Source organism: Sturnira hondurensis, unplaced genomic scaffold (genome assembly GCF_014824575.4).
Source record: "Sturnira hondurensis isolate 20B ecotype Veracruz unplaced genomic scaffold, ASM1482457v3 Scaffold0022319, whole genome shotgun sequence".
Taxonomy (NCBI): domain Eukaryota; kingdom Metazoa; phylum Chordata; class Mammalia; order Chiroptera; family Phyllostomidae; genus Sturnira; species Sturnira hondurensis.
The window spans coordinates 3,892,243-3,909,733 of NW_028094950.1; the positions used below are offsets into that span (position 1 = coordinate 3,892,243).

The 17,491-nt window shown below is 45.9% G+C and overlaps 1 non-coding gene across 1 annotated transcript; it reads right to left on the minus strand.

Moving 5' to 3' along the window:
- Positions 1-3,794: 3,794 nt before the first annotated feature.
- Positions 3,795-3,920, minus strand: LOC118979443 (U6atac minor spliceosomal RNA). The gene has a single exon (XR_005064915.1). It is a non-coding gene; the product is annotated as a U6atac minor spliceosomal RNA (small nuclear RNA).
- Positions 3,921-17,491: the final 13,571 nt, after the last annotated feature.

Below are 17,491 nucleotides of genomic sequence, written 5' to 3' on the forward strand. Positions count from 1 at the left end.
TGCCTTCCTACTTGCAGATCAAGGTGAAAAGTGCACCCTGAGCTCTGGCCAAATTTGGTCTATAAACAAACATGAAAGAAGGATTAGCTCTCTTCCCTGAGACTAATGGGGACCCCCAAAATCAATAGCTGATTTGTGACAACAAGATTAAGTCAATATTGGAACAAAAGATACTGGCTGTATCCAAGTCGCCCTTAATCTCAGGTAAACTTGTAGCAAATTCAACACTACACGTTTTTCTGGCTGCGACCCTCCCGGACTCGGAAGGAGCACTGATGAAGGGAGGCGCACACAAAAGCCACAGCTTATTCCTTCTAATCGGGTCCCTTTCTTCTCTGCTCATGACAGATTGTAGTATGCAGACCCTTTTGTGCTAATTCTGGTCCACCCAGCAAGAGCTCTGCATGAAGAGAAAAGGGTCAGCGAGCTGCCTACTGCACCCTGCCTTGCCAGCAGAGAACCACTAGGAAGAACAGGGTGCTCTGTAAGACTGCCGATTTTGAACTTGCAACACCGGGAGTTCGCCCCATCCAGAATCTAGCAGCACCAGGAGAGACACAAGGCGAACTTTATGGGTATCAGGAGGGATTTCTTTTTAAATTTTTATTGTTGACGCTATTACAGATGGCCATTACCCACTTCCTTCTCTCCCTCCACCAAGCCCCGCCCCCCCCACTTCTCCACACTGTAGTCTGTGTCCATGGGCTTTGCATATGTACATACATGTTTTTTGGCTAATCTCTTCCAGTTCCCCACACTCTCCTCGCCTCTGAGATCTGTCAACTGCATCAAAGATTCAAGGGCCCCCACACCATCAAAGGATTTTATGAGTTAGGGATGGAAAGCAACTAAGTCCCCTGGCCCATGCTCCCCACTCCTGAGTTCACACAATATAAGCACCCAGCCCAGCCACTTTAATTCATAGCAATTCAGAACACAGGATCGGGCAGAAGTAGGTTATAATCATATCCACCATTGAACACGATACTTAATAAGCAAACAACAATATGAGAATAAACCATGCTTCACATATTTACAACTGTAAACCTACTGTTACCTTGCCCTGTATTTTGGTTTACTGGCCTCCTGTGCAGAAACTCTCCCAAAAACTGCTCAAGGAAAAAGTGACTTACACTCCCCGGCACGTGCACTCTCAGCATCTGCACTTTGCAGATCAGAACACTGCCCGGGACCACAGGATGGATGAAAGGTGAATCCGGCATGCATGCCCAGGGAGTCTGACTCCGGGGCTGGCACGGTTAGCCACCACACTCTGCGGCTACGTGACCTTAGCGTGCGTGTTCATCTTTCCGAAGCTTGGCTCCCTCATCAATAAAAGGCACGTTTTACTACACATCTGGTAGTGTTGTAATGAGCAGTCGCTAGAAAATGCATGTCAGATACTTTAGTAATGACTTGGAACGTAGAGCCCAGTCAATGGCCGGTTCTTCCCTATCATTTTCTTTGATGAAGGAACAGGAAGTAGAAGCGGCACTGGGTCTCTCGACCACTTCTTGGCACTGCTCATTGTCTCATAAATTTGTCCATCTAGGTTCTTCACCAAAATGAGTTTCTCTTCATTTACATTTTCACCAGCATGCTATTGCCTTCCATTTGAGCTATTCTCGGGGCACATGTATCCACACCCACGTTTCATCATTAGGAAGGGGCTCATTATCCTTCTCTCTGTCTGTCTCATGGCTTTGGCCTTCCTACCGACCTCACTCGTAGCATCTGGAAGAAGAAGGAAGGGCCAGTGGACCAGGCGGGCTGATTCCTAGATCTGTAGCACATCTGCAGTGGCGAGAGGGGGAACCCCGAGAGCGCTCGGTGAGGATGCAGCAAGTCCAGTGTCGGAGGCCCTGGAGGCCCAACTACCCCCTTGCGTCACGTTGGAGCAAATCATGCCAGAAAGAGGAATAAACTTGCCTAAGGTGCAAAGTACGTCAGAACAGTCTCCTATACATTGTGTTATTCAGGCCAACAGGGAAACCCCTGCATTCTCACAACCGATAATAAAACTTCCATCCACAGAATGCTTGTAATTCTCAGGTAGTTGACTATGTACTGCACACTCATCAGGGCGCATCGGTTTTGACCCAGCTGAAATAGCAGAATCAATACTTGGCTACAAGCCAAGGCAGAAACTGAGTATCACTATTATAGACTGCACGTTTGAGAGACAAAAATAAATCTGACATTTTATCAAAAAGTAAATATTATTGCTGCTTCATTTTCAACATTTTGTGCTCAAATTTTAAAAGACTGATAGAGTGTAAGAAATCGTTTCTTAGCACTATCAGTTGCTGGCTACTCTGGCATTAACAACACTGTGCAATTGCAGCTCTAAAGAGATGTTCATTTGCAGCCCAGGTCAGCAGAGGGGCAAAGGTCGCTCCGGGCCTTGCTCTGCCAGTAGGAGGCACTTCTCAAGGCGCTACCAAGTTATTAAGTTTTTAATCCTCTCAAGTTGTAACTGACTGAAGTAAATACTGATCTTCTCTTCACCTTCCCTGAAAATACAGTTACTGAAGCTACTTTATACACCCAAAGTTTAAGGTTGATGGCTTATCCATTGTCACATACACTTAAAAACAAACCAAAAAAAAAAAAACCCTTACTTAATCCTTTCACCAACCTTTGAGCAGGTGTTGTATCTCTATTTTACCATGAGAAATTAAGGCTTAGGAAGGTCAAATAATCTACCTAAATTAGTGGTTAAATGGGATTTTAACCCAAGCAGTCACAGGGCTATGCACAGTGCTACACAATGCCCCAAACCAGCAATGACCAGCTGGTGTGCCATGGCACGCTGGCGTGCTGCTAGAATTTTTAAGACATGCAGTACCTGTCTTAAGGTACTTTTTAAGACAATAGCACCATGTAGTACTATTTAGTCAGGGGCATTGACTTCTTTTCCATTAGATTGTCAAATTTAAAAAAATGACAATGGCCAACATGATAATAGCATTCTGGTGTGATAGAATCAAAATTATACTTTTTGTTTTGCCAGATCAGCAAAAAATGTAGTTTTTTGATGTGCCACCAAATTTTAGTAATCAGTTTATGTGCATCCCGAGGTGAAAAAGGCTGGAAATCGTTGGCCTCCACGAACAAACAGCGATTGCCCATTGCGTACCTGCTGTGCGTCCGCACCGGTGTGCATGAACTCATTGGTTCTCACACAGTTTGAGGAAGTCATTCTCACACCTACTTTACACATGGCCTGAGACCTCATATAATGACTAGTTGGGCAAAACTAGGATTTGAACGCAACTGTCTCACTCTTAAATCTACACTACAACCCACTGCACAACCTGCTTCTCACCATTTTTCTCACCCCCCGAAAACCCTTATAACAATATTCAGTGGCTATTCCTGAGCTCTGACTATACGCCAGGTGCTGATAAGGTCTAACATTCTTTTTTTTTATGTACATATATTAACTTTATTTCTAATTATAGTTTACATAATATATTACCATCAGTTGTATAATATAGTGATTAGACATTAATGCAACGTACACAGTGATCACCCTGCTAACCCTAGTACCTGCCTGACAACGTACATGGTCAATATATTATTTACAATATTCCTTATGCTGTACTTTATGTACAGAAATATATATATTTATTTTATAATAGTATAAAGCTATTACAGAAATGTATCCTTTTTCCACATTTCTGTCCAATTTCAGAAGCATTTTTCCATGTTCTGATATGTTAATTTAAAATGATATTAATACAGCTTTTAATGGCAAGTGTTGTTGAAGTCTCAGTTTTTTCCTCTGTTTAAAAAAACAGGGGTTCGATGCCATGAAGTAGGTGGCAGCGCCTTAACTGTATGCGCATGGTTAGGCCCAAGGGCCTCTTCCATCCTTGTCAAGGGCAGTGCTAACCTTCTCTCCTTTCATACAACATTTAACACTCTTAAAAGAAGGAATGAAGGCCTATTCCACATGGAGAAATATGAGGGGGGACCAAGAAAAATGACATTATCTTCTGGAGGGCAGGCCCCTTCTAGCAGAGGCTTCCCTCACAGGTGAGTGTTCTAGGATCCCATGTGTATCGGGTGCACCAGCTGACATTGTGGCAAAAGGTTGCATTCGGCTTCAGTGAATTTTTTTGCAGATTCTTTCAATGCATTTGCCTAGTTCCTGATGGGTAATTGACAAGTGTGCCTGCTCTCATTGCACTGTGTGTTTCAGCAGTTTTTTACCAAAACCAGCATGACTCCCAAGCCCCACCCTAACCTGATCTCACCCCAAGAGACCTTTTTTTTTGTTTGTTTCCCCAGATAAAACAAAGTTCTCAAAGGGAAGCATTTTGCTAATGTGAAAGAGGTGAAACAAAAAGCGGCAGAAACACTGAAATATATCGAAATTGGCAAGCTCTAAAACTATTTTGAGGAGTGGGAAACGTGTCTCCATAGGTGGGTAGCATCAAATGGAGAGCACTTGGAAGGTGACTGAAGTTTAAACGGGTAAGAATAAACACACGCTGTTTTACAAATAAATTCCAGTGTTTGTTGGGGATTCCCTTTTGTAGAGTTGCATTGCCACTTAGGAGAAGAGAGGCACAGTAACAGAGCATGCTTTTTAAAAAATCACAGAAAACAGTACATGGGATTCTCGTAATGAAACCAAAGAAAAGCTGGGGGCATGAAACCTGTCTGCTCTTTGACATTTTTGCCCAGGGTTTCTCCAACAAGAGGTAATACTACGTTGGAAGACAGAAAGGCAAGCACCAGGGCAGCAGCTTCTAGCAAGCCCACCTCCTCCTTCCCACGTGCTCTCTCTGCAGCCTGCCCCGCACAGAAAATCCAGGAGGCACCATGCAATCCAGGTGTGGGAATAGGCTGGAGCTAATCCCTTCCCAGGAATGTTTGTTTGTGCTGACATATATTCCCCCAATTTCAGTTAGCCCATTTTCCACCGTGTGAGTCAACCTGACAGTTTAAACCAACAGAAATATTACTTTCCCCCCTAAAGTGTAGGTTAAATGCAACGTTTAACATAATGAGTCCAAGGGGGGAAAAGTTCACAGTAAAGATGAATACTCCCCTTGAAAAAAATTAGACCCGATTAATAACTAAATGGCACAAGTTTGCAAACAATGAAAGGGGAAGCAGTGCTTCTTCCTTTTCTTTCTTTCTTTTTTTAAAAAATTAAACCACAAGGGCTATTGTTTTGCTTCAAAGCCTGAATGCTGAAATATTTCATACATTATAGCTATTCTCTTAAAGGAAAAATATAAAACTGTTTTATTAACCACTATTCCCCTGTATTTACTGTAAGGTAAACAGCAGCCCTAGGTAACAGCTCTTTTTCTCCTAAATTACTACTTCCCCCGGCTCCCTGGGGCCCCAACTAACTCCAGTCTGACAAAGATTGATCCTCAGCCGGGATGCAGGAAGGCGTGCTTCTCACAGTGCACCCTCACCTCGCAGCTCACAGCTCGCAGCAGCCACTCAGAATCCTCCCCTGACTGCTCAGGGTCCGTTCGCTCTCACTTTCCCCAGAAAAACTCGTTTCTTCATAGTGCTCTTGCTAACAAGAGGCGTTCTTGAAAACTGCTTTTCTCTTAGCTAATAGCAGGCTGAGGATTTGAGTCTAAGTGAATCAGAACCACATGTATGACATGCATTTCTCTTACTGTGCTGGGCTTTTATAATTAAAGAACAATGCTACAAGCAAAGCATGCTTTGAGAAGCTACTGAAAGGCAAATGTTGAATGAGATTGAGGATGGTCTACGAAGGCGCCTGAGGCCTGGAATTTTGCAATCCTAAACTACCAGGGAATATACCAGGCAGTTCACAGAAATCACTAAAAGAATGTTCCATTTGCATTCTTTCTCACATTTTACTTTAATCTCTCATCCCCTCCTGCCTCCCCACCCCTTACTCTACCACTTCTGGCTCCTTTACTAAGATCTTCCTTCTTATTAAAGTTAATACACTACAGTTGTTTAGAAACGTCTAGACCTTGAGGCAAAGGTAGGTGCTCAATTATTGAGTATGTGCCCAAAGCCTGGTCCTGGGATTATATTTAACTAATCTTATTAGTAAGTGATCTTAATGCCAATCTCACTGGAAATCCACAGGGTTAATGTCGGCTTACAAGGGTTATCATCACGTGTCTGTCCTTTGCGGGTCTGTGTGTGTGTGTGTGTTTATCTGAAAGAAAGAGAAGAAGATGTCGCTGCAGTAAAATCATTCTCTAAACCAGGCTTGGACATCTTAACCCGCAATTTCCTAGCCTGTCGCTTGTCTTTTGGAGTCAGACTCCACCTTCCTCTAGAAAGGACTCAGTCTTTCATTGATCAAGTGTCTCTCGAGTCACACACTGAACTATGCCACCTCTGATGTACTATCTTATTTAACTTTATCCCCACCGAACCTAAGTTAGGTAAATGCATAGGAATTGAGTCACACTTCCCCAAACCTAAACTAGGGTTTCTGAGGGGCTCGTGCAGACCTGCTTGGTTTTAGAACCAAAAGTAGATAGAGCATCACAGTGATTAGGAAGCAAGAACCGCACGGTAGGCCCTGCTGGCTGCCTTGGCACCGGCCTGCGGACCTGTCCACTGGAGCACAGTTCCTCCTTGCATGGCCACTTGAGTGCCCGTTGTCAGCTCTCTGGGAAGGTCTCGCTCTCAATATGGTTAAGCCTTCTGAGATGCAAGCCCATTTCAAGTGTTCAGGCCAAGGGTGGAATGGCAGGGACCAGGACAGGGATGGTTTTGGGTGGGGGGGGGGGCGGATATAGCACACCACAGTGCAGCAAGCTGTAGAGCAGGCACTGGAGGCCTGGGTCCAAATCAGAGCACCCCCATGTATGTGGCTTAGTGACCTCGTGCAAGTCACTACTCTGGGCCTCATTTTCCTCAGCTGTGAAATGGGGCTCATAGTGCCAGCCTTTCCCACCTCACATGGAATGGGGGAGGTTAAATAGAAAAACAAAAAACACTTGCTGAAAATAGCCCACGTGTGTGTTCAGCTTGGCATGGACGCCATCTCTGACCATCTGTGTGGCACCTCAGGGTGCTGCCCTTGCCCTCCTTCCTGGGGGCAGAGGAGGGATGGCACTTGAGAAAACTCTGCAAGGCTTTCCTCCTCCTCCTGGCCTTTTCTAGGGCATTACATTGAGAGCCCTGGGCCCTCGCCACCTTTCCAGACTAGATCGGGGCCTCTCTCCCTGGTCTCTGCTGAGAGCCCTGTCAGGGTAGAGCTGAGCAAGAGGCTAACGGCCCTTTAGCAACTTCTCTCCAAGGAGCAACATGCATCACCCCTCTCCCAGCCTCGCTGTGTCCTCATGGAGACAGGACTCAGCGGAGGCACAGAGTGATGGGCTAGAGGCCCCGGAATCTGGAGGAACGGAAATGAAACACAGCCAGGTGTGGTCAAGGCAGTGATCAAAGGCGTCCCATGGAGGAAATGTGGCTCACAAAAGACGGGGACCAGGGGAAGCGGTCCCCTGCAAGCCACATTAGCCAACGCTGCTTTATGCAATTACAATTGCAAAAGATTTACTATCGCCAGGTTCACACCTTCCAAGACAATGTTCCAGATGGGATACTGCAGACACTCAGAGGAGAGAGGAGGGATGAGAAGAGAAAGAAAGAAGGAAAGGGGGAGAAAGACCAAATTCCAAATTTGAGAGTGGAAAGAAACAGAGAATAGAGAGGGAGACTCGTCCCTAGGAAGGTGCAGTCCCACTTTTTGTCCAGAACACACGTTCAGCTGTGTGTTTCGTTTACAGAAAACAAAACACGGAAGCACGGGCCATTTAGGTCCCAGTTTCCCTTTGCCCCCGACCTCAGCAACACTTAAAGTTAAGGACTCTGAGTTCACTCGTCTCTCTGGTCTCCATCTATGCTCCTTTGAAAAATAACATAGGGAAAAATAAGCATGTGTGCATCTGCGCGTGCATGCACACGGGCTCGTCTGGGGGCATTTTACGCAGGAGCCTCTGGTGGGGTGGCTGAGAAAGTGAGCCCAGCTTGGGTCCCATGAGGATTCACCCTGTCTGGAGGCTGGTCGCACAGCAAAGTCGGGCGTACTGCAGAGGCTGATTACCGCCCTCACAAACGCCAGCCCACATCATTTCACTGACTATGAATTTAAAGAAAATATTTGCCTGGCAAAAAAGAAAAACATGGCAAACTGTTTCTGTGTTATCACCAAGGGGTCCTTATTCTCCGCCGGCCCTTGTCTTTGGCATGACGTGGGCCCGTCTGACCTGGGCGAAGTTATCACGGTGGAGCAATTACAGGAACACGAGCCAGATTCTTCCAATTAGGTGACTGTGCACAGACCTTTGCCATGTCTGTGGCAAAAAAACTACTGTTCTGTCCCCCATTCCCACTGTTCAAGTGATAAATGACCGCCGGCCCGCTCTCCCCAGAGCTGAGCGAGGCCTGTCTCTGGACAAAGGCCAGGGAAAACAGAACAAGATTTATAAGAGCTAAAGGCAGGGTGAAGAAGAGCCGCAGGGCACGGGGGAAAGACCACATGAGAAAATGGGGCGCATTTTAGTAGCGGCATGTTACTTTCCAGGGGTGGGGCGGAGGCAGCAGGGGAGGAGGGGGCTGCTGGAGGCTAAGCGGCCACCGACCGTCGCAGAGCCAGCCTGCAGTGCCTGCGCGGCCCGGGCTTCTCCTCAGCTGGCCCAGATCTTCAGAAAGAGAGATCACTGGACCTGAAACCCCGGCCTGGCTCCTTCATTCACCCCAGTTCCTTCCAAACAGACACCGCTAAAGGAATGTATTTAAAACTAAGGAGACAAATGGAGACAGAGAAGGGTGGTTATATGCCGGGGAGATTAAAAGGCATGACGGTACAATTAAAGATATTTACTGGAGAAATTTGAGCCCCATTACACGCTGGCGTACAGTGTGCGAGGAAGAGCTGTTTTATATCATTAAAGACAAAAACCAGGTCTATAGGTAAGCTTTAAGAACAATAAACATCCTGGATTCAAGAATAAGTCTGTCAAATGAAGGGATATTGATTTTGGAACAAGGAATATTATGTCAAACAACATTAGTTTAATTGATCTGAATTTAGTTTAAGTACTAAAAGCATTTATATACAAACAGAAAATGAAAATTAACTGCAGCTGAGCCCACTGCTGGCTCTCAGGGGCTTCGACGAGACGAGAACCTGGCACCCAGCAGGCCCTTTGGAGTCGTGAGCACACAGCAGAGCTGGCGTTTCTTCCCCTGCACGACCGTGGGGAAGGCAATGTGCTTTCTCTCAGAGGTAGGAACATTTAACACCGGCGTTTGACTTTTCAAAATACACAACTGCCGTTTCTTGCTCAGGAGGAATTCATGAGAGAGCACGGGGTGAGGCCAGGAGGGAGGAGCCGAGTCAGTACCCAAGCGCGCTAAACGCTTCGGGTTCCCAAGTGAATGAGACAGGCCCTGGCCCCGCCCCTGTCCCCTTGGCCCCATCTGAACCCAGGCGTAATAAAGCTGCTTGTGCTCTGCACAGAGCTGCCCCTTTCAGAAGATGCCAGGCCCCGGGCACAGGCTCCAGGAAAGCCCCTGGGTGTGGAGCCTGGGCAGGACAGGTTCTCAGCGCGCAGCGCCAGCCTCAGTGCCTCCACAGGGAGACCACGGAGAGAGACTTCCAAAGCGCCCCAACCCACGTCTGGCCTTGTGCTTGGCTCCTCCTGAGAGAGGTCGCAAACCAGGCCCTTCTTCCTTCTTAACCCCCAGCCGCAGCCACCCCGAAGAACTCACTGGGAATAGAACTCAAGGGAAGGGCACAGCGGTAAAACCAGGGCAGAAACGAACATTTTCTTGGTTGCTCCCAAAGTCTGTGTGCAGGTCTAATGGTTGCTTCCACTGAAGGGTCAGTCGGGGGCACTCCCGGGGACCCTTCAGAAGGCCCAGGCCCCTGGTGATCACTCCACATCTGCCTGCAGAGGGCTCACTGTCCAGAGGCTGCGGGCCCTGAGAATGGATGGGAGCTGCTCCATCACGGCTCAGACTCATCATTTAAAAGCAGGTCAGCACAGGAGCCAGCGTGTTTCCACTTTGTTTTCCGAAGGCCTGACAAAGGCCCTGGGATGTTGTTTTGTTTATATCTTGCCGCCTGTGCACTCTCCCCCCTGAAAGCTGATCTCCACCCCGACATCAAAGGGCAATTAAGTGGGGCTGGAAATCTCTCCACTTCCGGTGCTCTGCTTTCCCTCTAACTCCAGAGCGCTGCACGTTGTTGCATTCGTAGCCTCACGTGTGAGCATGGTCACAAAAACAACAACAAAAAACCCCACACCATGGCTTTCTATCTGCCAGACCCTCTGCCACACACAGGAAGGTTAGTTTTGGGGTTTGAGCCCTGAAGGGGACCTTAATATGAGCTCTCAAGATACCAGTTACCCTATCTGTCTTGATTTGTCCTTCATTCAATTTTATACATTTGAAACATTTTCTATCAAAGTATTTTTCCCCCTCTGATATTACCAGCCAGCAGAGTTGGAGGGGGAGCAGAGTGACTGAGGACCAGGAGAGCAGTGTTCTGGAAAGACATATCTAACTTGCTGAGGGTGATACAACAAGAAAGAAGACATGGGTCAAGGCCTGGGGTGATAGAACATTCTGGAAACATTCACTCTGTGCAACATACTGTGTATTAGCATCTCACAGACTCTAAGGAACTCATATCCCTGGGCTCATATTCATATGACACACTCATCACGTGTAAACTGAATACCCTTCACGTGCCAGGACTCAGGCAGAGCACCAAGCCTTTCACACGATTCCTGCCTTTGGCAAAGGGAACAGATCATTCTAGCCTAGCCTGGCTTATATACAAACAAGCCACTAGAAAAACCTTAAAGACAAAGATGATTGCTCTTCCAAGGGAGAAGGGTGCTAGGTTCTGAATGTTCCCTCCAAATTCATACATTGAAATCCTAACCCTTAAAGTGATGGTATTGAGAGGCAGGGTCTTGGGGAGGTGATTAGGCCATGTGAGCAGAGCTCTCTTGAATGGCATTAGAAAGCTTATTAAAGATATCCCTCAGCCCGTCCACGAGTGACAACACAGGGAGAAGCTGACTGGCTGCAACCCAGAAGAGGGTCCTACCAGAACCTGACCATGCTGGCATCCTGATCTTGAACCTCCAGCCTCCAGAACAGCATCCTGAACTAAGACAAGGAGCAGGGCAAGGAAAGTGTTTGGAAAGGGTTAGCCCGCCCAGGAGGCTGACAGCTGGAACGGGTGGGCCGGAGAAAGGAGATCCCATGAAGAACAAGAACACAGAGTGTGCAGGTGCTGTCTGCACGATGCTGCTGGGCCCGCGTGGCTGGGTCACAGGGGACTGTGGGGAGAGCCTGGCTAGCATCCTGGACAAGAGCAGTCATGGCTTCCTAACCTCCTTCCTGCTCGCCTTTCCCCTCGAGAGGCTGTAATGACTGCGAGGCAGATGGTCTTTGGCCTGAGTCAGTCTCCTCCATTGCTTAGACATGTGACCTTGGACAAGTCACTTAACCTTTCCAGACCTCAGTTTCCCCTTAGGAAATATGCAGAAAATAACAGCTACCTCCCCACAAAAGTGGAAGTGAGGTTTAAATGCAGACACCCTATGAGAAAGCCCTTATGCATAGTACAAGCCTAGGCTTGGGGGGGGGGGGGTTGGTCATGTGATCCAGAGATGCCTGCACACTGAAATGAAAAGGGGATCTGGCTTTCTCCACCCTGAATTTAGGAAAAACTCCCAGTAGTTCTCCTTATGTGATCCTGAGCACATTGCATCATTCCCCCAGGACTTATTTTCTTCATCTACAAAACAAGAGTAAAAAGGCCAGTGTCCATTTCTAAGGTCTCTTCCAGTTAAAATTTTCAAGGGCAGAGTGTAAAACTCATTGAGCAAAATCTTCAGATTCCTAAAGACCTTGTTTAAATCCACCTCCTGGAGTGTGACTGTTATATGTCTGAACTTCACAAATTGTGAAATATGAAATAAATATATGCACATATATGTAAACACATGTGAGTATATATAGACATTCATGTATATATGTAACTCAATTGTTCCAGCCAGGGACATCGGTCCAGTGCCTGGAGTTTCTCTTTTCCTTTCAGGATTCAGCACTTGGCTCAGTTCCAGTGTATTCCCGAGTCTCTGAATCTTGTTCCCACAAAGCTCTGTCTTCTCTCTCTGGTTAAAAGAAATTCATGCTGGGCATTCTGCCAAGCACTTGAGGCCTCGTAGTATTTTGCTGTGACCCATGGGGTCGCCTCCTTCCTGTGTCGTGATTGTGGGAATGAGGGCCTTCCATGGCCCTACTGGAGCTGGGGGTGGAACTCTGAGGCATGAAAGGTTTACCCAACTCAAGGCTGGGCTCCCCAGATCCGGGTCTCAAAGCACCACGGACAACTATGTCCTGATGTACCCGTGCCTAGTGGAGCGGCCCTCAGGAAGAGCGAGAGGGGCCTGCCTGTTCTTCTAGAGCCACCATTGCTAATGGCGCCTCTCACACGAAAACAGCCCTTTATGGTTTACAAAACATGACTGCACCCTTGAGCTGATGGAAGTCAACCCAGGGCATCAGCACCCAAACACATACTCAATTTCCAATGCACGGCCTTGTGGAATCGTAGGGGCCATCTTTGGAGGGAGCACCTTCTTATTTTGACCTCTAGTTATCCTGGAAGGACCCAGATACTCCCTGTCTGGGGACAGGGTGTTCTTAAGCTTCAAGGACAGAAAGGACAAAGGTTGGCATTTGGCAAAATGGAGACAAAGCAAACGTGGAGGAGACTCTCCCCTCCCCTGTCATGCCAGGCTCTCATCAAAGTGTCATTGCTACTTCTCCCACAGCCCTCCTGTTACTCCTGGAAATAACTGCTTTCAGGACAGAATTTACTAGCAGTCTCTAAAGGCCCTTAAAACCCTAACATTTTATGATTCTATTTGAATTTCATCCAACTCCTTTCCATGAGATGAAGCTTTGGTATTAAGGAGCTTCAGAAATGCTGGGGTCCTTTGGGAGGAGAAGTAGGGGTTTCCCCGCCCCAGCATTTCTTATGGTGATATCATCACGGAGCCTGACCAAGGAGCCTGACAAGTTCTCCTCATCTGGAACAGAAGGTTGTTGTCCAGGCCAAGAAGAAGCCCAACAAACAGCCTGCTTCTGGAGAGACACAGCTCTTCTTCTGAAGAACTTGAGTGTGAAAAACCAGACATGACCATGAACCTGAGAGCAGAAGCTATGGAGATAAATACTCCACACCTCCTGTATTTAGGACTTCATTGTCTATTAGTGGAAATACACATAAGAACATATAATTTCAAGAAAATATTTTAAGTGATAAAATGGACACAAATGAGGATATTGTGAGAACACAGAGAAGGGACAGAGCCAATCTACAAGTTCAAAACGTATTTCTTGGCAGGAATGAAATCTGTTCACATTGTATTTTTAAAAGTGCTTTTTATTCGTTTTGTTTTTTTTTACAGCATGTTCTTGTGCTTTATCTCGCAATATCCTCACTCTATTCCTGTGAGGGAGCCAGGAAAAGGAGCGTTACCTCTACTGACAGATGAGGACACCGGGGCACCGGCAAAATAAACCAAGTTGCACAATTCGTTAATGGCAGAGAAAGAGCAAATGCCTGTTTTACGCACTTGAGTAAAGCAGCAGTTGTGAAGAGACTGGATGAAATAATGGTAAGATGTATATGATGTTTGGAACATGGTGCAAGGAAAGAAGGGGGGGGGGTCGGATATGTTGCAGCCCTGTCTGATGTGCTTCGAAGAAAGCTGCCCTCAAGAGGTGTGATGCCCTATAATCAGAAACACTCCCTCCGGGAGAGGGGGTGCACAGAGAAATGGCTGAAGGAGGCAGAAAGAAGAAACTCACATAGTACCATTTATAATTGTTCCAAATAAAATGAGATAATTATGTTTTAAATGTGTACAGGCTTCTATGCTTACAATTACTAAATGCTCAGGAAAGAAATCAAAGAAGACCTTAGTAAACAGAGAGACATACCATGTTCATGGACCAGAAGACTGACTCAACAAAGAGGCCAGTTTTTCCTAAATTGGTTTATAGGTTTGATGCAATTCCTATAAAAATCCACAAGTTTTTTTGTAGTTATAGGGCACCTTATTCTAAAATTTTTGTGGAAATAAATCCGTGTAAATGGTGTGTTTGTGCCTGTCAGGTTTAATGCTATCTGTGGAACTTTGGAACACATATTAAGTTTTCATTTTTCTTCTAAAAGCCTTATTTAAAATGCAATAGTGTAAATAAAGATACAACTTTAAATATGTAAAAAAAGTACTATCTTGCTTATAGATAGTTCTAAAAACTGTGTGCCTGTTTCATGCTTTGTGCTTTGCACATTCTGTTCCCCTCACATGAAATGCACTTCCCCAACTTTCCTACCTGGTATCTTTTCACAAATTCTTAAGAATAAAACTTAGGCATTACTGACTCTGTTCACTTAGACCCCAAAACACCTGACCCTGGAATCTCATTCTAGGAATAATCAATGGCTCTTTTGTCTAATTATTTCTTATTTCCACCAGATAGTGAGAATTATGAGAACAAGGATATTCTTCTATTCACCTTTATGTCCCCAGAATCCAAATGGAAGTTGCTTAGTAAATGTTTGAATAAGCAAATGGACAAATAAAGAAATGAGCAATAGTTAATCATTAATCTTAACCCAATGGTGTCAATGGAATGCCCACAACTTCAGCTCCAGGATATAAAGAGCTGGAAAAAAAATAGCATTTCCAAATAATGAAGAGAACAAGGCTAACTTCAAGTGCATGGAATTTTTAAAATCCATCAGGGAATAGAGGTTGCAGAGTTGTCTCCCAAATCTAATACACTATGGTGCCTGCATGAAGGGAGAGAGAAGATGTGAACACACAATCAACTTGGAGAGACAGAGCCAGTCACCGCCAATAGGAGTTCAGAATTGGTGGCAAATTGGGAGAGGTGGAGTGCGTGCGAGCTGTTGGGCTACCTCTGGAGGGTCGGATCACAAAAACTGTAGGAGTTCACAATATCTTTCTGGCTTGCCCTCTGTGGACCCCCAGGGTGTTCACATGAAAGATCAGAAAAGTGCATCTCAGTGCAGATCTGAATGAGAGGAAGAGTAGCCCTGTAACAGAGACCAGGACTTCTCTTGAATCCTTCCCGTATATCTGCACTGTGGAATGGGGCAGTTATCTGAAGGGGCGAAGGGGCAGGGCAACGCCACTGGTCACAGGGCAGAGGGGAACATCACTACAGCTAGGGAAAGGACAAGGGGAGGAAAACCAAGTGCTGGGAGGAGAACAGAGTCATGTGCTAAACCCACAGCTAGAGCCAGGAGAGCCACAGAGAACAGAGGAGGTCACTGGGCTAAGACCCAGGGACAGGGTATGTACCCAAGACCAAGCTTTAATTAGAACGGCGATCAGACTGCACCACCACCACCAGTAACAGAAGAAGTTTGGAATGACACGTAGCAGGAGAACACTGCTAGCGAGGGGCAGAAGAGCAACGGCAGCTTGCCAAGAGACCCCCTCTGGGGTCGAACAAATGGGGGAACTAGAACTCGGCTTCGTACAGACATTGCTCTGGTGAACCACACGCCACTCCAGCACAAAGCATTTCTAGAGGAATGTGAAGGATGTGGTGCAGGGGGTGAAACCAAAGCAAAAATAGTAGGTTTAAAAAACTGCAGAATGTCTTTTTTTCTAGGGTAGATAGAACATTCACCAAGGTAGGTATTATAGAGGGCCACACTGGCAAACTCTATCAAAGATTTAAGGAGGGACAAAAGCACCCATGCTCCGCAACTTTGCCCACAATAGAAGAGCGGACAGAACACTTTGCAATTCACTGTGTGATGCCAGAACTTTTCACTGTGAAAATCAAACAAAGGCATTACAAGAAAAGAAAGCTATAGAAAATAGAGCCCTCATTAAGATAGAGATAAAAACCCTCTCCCTTTCAAGTGTGTGTATGTGTATTTCTCTAAATTTTTTTCAACATGGAAATTTTAAAGAGGGTATCAGTGTCTTTAGAATTCGCTACAAAACTTTCCCTTTACCAGAGCTTTCCTAAAACCTGCAGTAGAAATCTTAAACCATGATCTGGACTTGACCTGTTAACCAAGGTGACACAGGTAATATACAGGAAAGGAAGAAACCTGGCAGGTAAACTGTTATCAAAACTAATATCATCTGAAATGGTATATATTTTAATCATGTGTTACTTGATAAGTTAGAAACAGAAGAGTAGAACTCTTCTCTGGTATTTCTGCCAAAGACACATGGCCAAAATCTACTCATGAGTAAATGGCAAACAAACCCAAGTTGAAAGGCATTCTGCAAAACCCCTGACTTGTAATCTTTAAAAGTCTTGAAGTCATGATGGTCAAGGGAATGTCGAAGAGCAAGCCCATACTGAAGAAGACTAAGATCAATGCATGGTTTTGGACGGGATCCTGTTTCTGAAAGGAATGCACGTGACTAAATTGGAGAAGCTTGAGTATATTTATAATACCATGTTTAGGGGAAAATGGTGCATCATGTCAGCGGTCCGCAGTTTACTCTCAGATGGCTAAAAGAAACAGTTCTTTCTAATGTCCTTGAAACGTATAGATAGACTTAATCAGAATTTAGACAGATGTGCACAAGTTTATTCATAGAAACACTATTCATAATTGTAAAATATCGGCACTAACCTATACACCCACACATAGGAGACTGCTTGAATAAACTACGCCACATCTTAGAACAGGGTCGTTTACAGCTGTTTTTGCAATGGTTCATGAATGGAAAAAATGCATTGGAAGGTGTACCAGATTCCCTGGGTTGAACATAAAGTACTGGCATCTGCAGTGGGGTTGAAATTTCTGGGATATTTACAGGGAAATGACTGTCATTTAAATCAATGAGAGCTGAACCAGGAGGCCCCGAGATGCGTATCCTTCGGTTCCGAGTGTCAGGGCAGGTAGACAAGCGTGCACTCTGCCTCTGTGCTCACCCCATTCCTGTGCGTTCTGCTGTCACCGAGCACTCCGGTGTCCTCGACTCCCTCAACGTGCCCTCCGAGGAAAGCCTCCTTCACCCAGTTACCAGGCTGGGCTTTTTCTTTTTCCTTTTCCTAATACTTCTTTCAGGACACCGCAGGGTAGTCCTGAGGTATCAAATCACATTCCCTCCTTGTTCTATTTTGGTCATGTTGAATCATGTAACCGAACTTAAAGAGGCCAATAGTCCCCAGCATGTGAAAACCCCAAAGGTGCTATTTTCACCAGGGTGAACCAAGGAGGTCAAGGGGCTAAGGACCCGGGAGGCCTGAGATGAGACCTCAGGGTGCTATCTCAGCTTCAGTCCAAGGTTGGATGGTACACTGAGGTACGCTAAAAGGCTCTGGGATCACGTACACCAAGACAGGTACTGACATTAGCCCTTTTCTGAGTGACATAACAATGAAGCATGCTTTCTGACATTGGGGAAAGCCA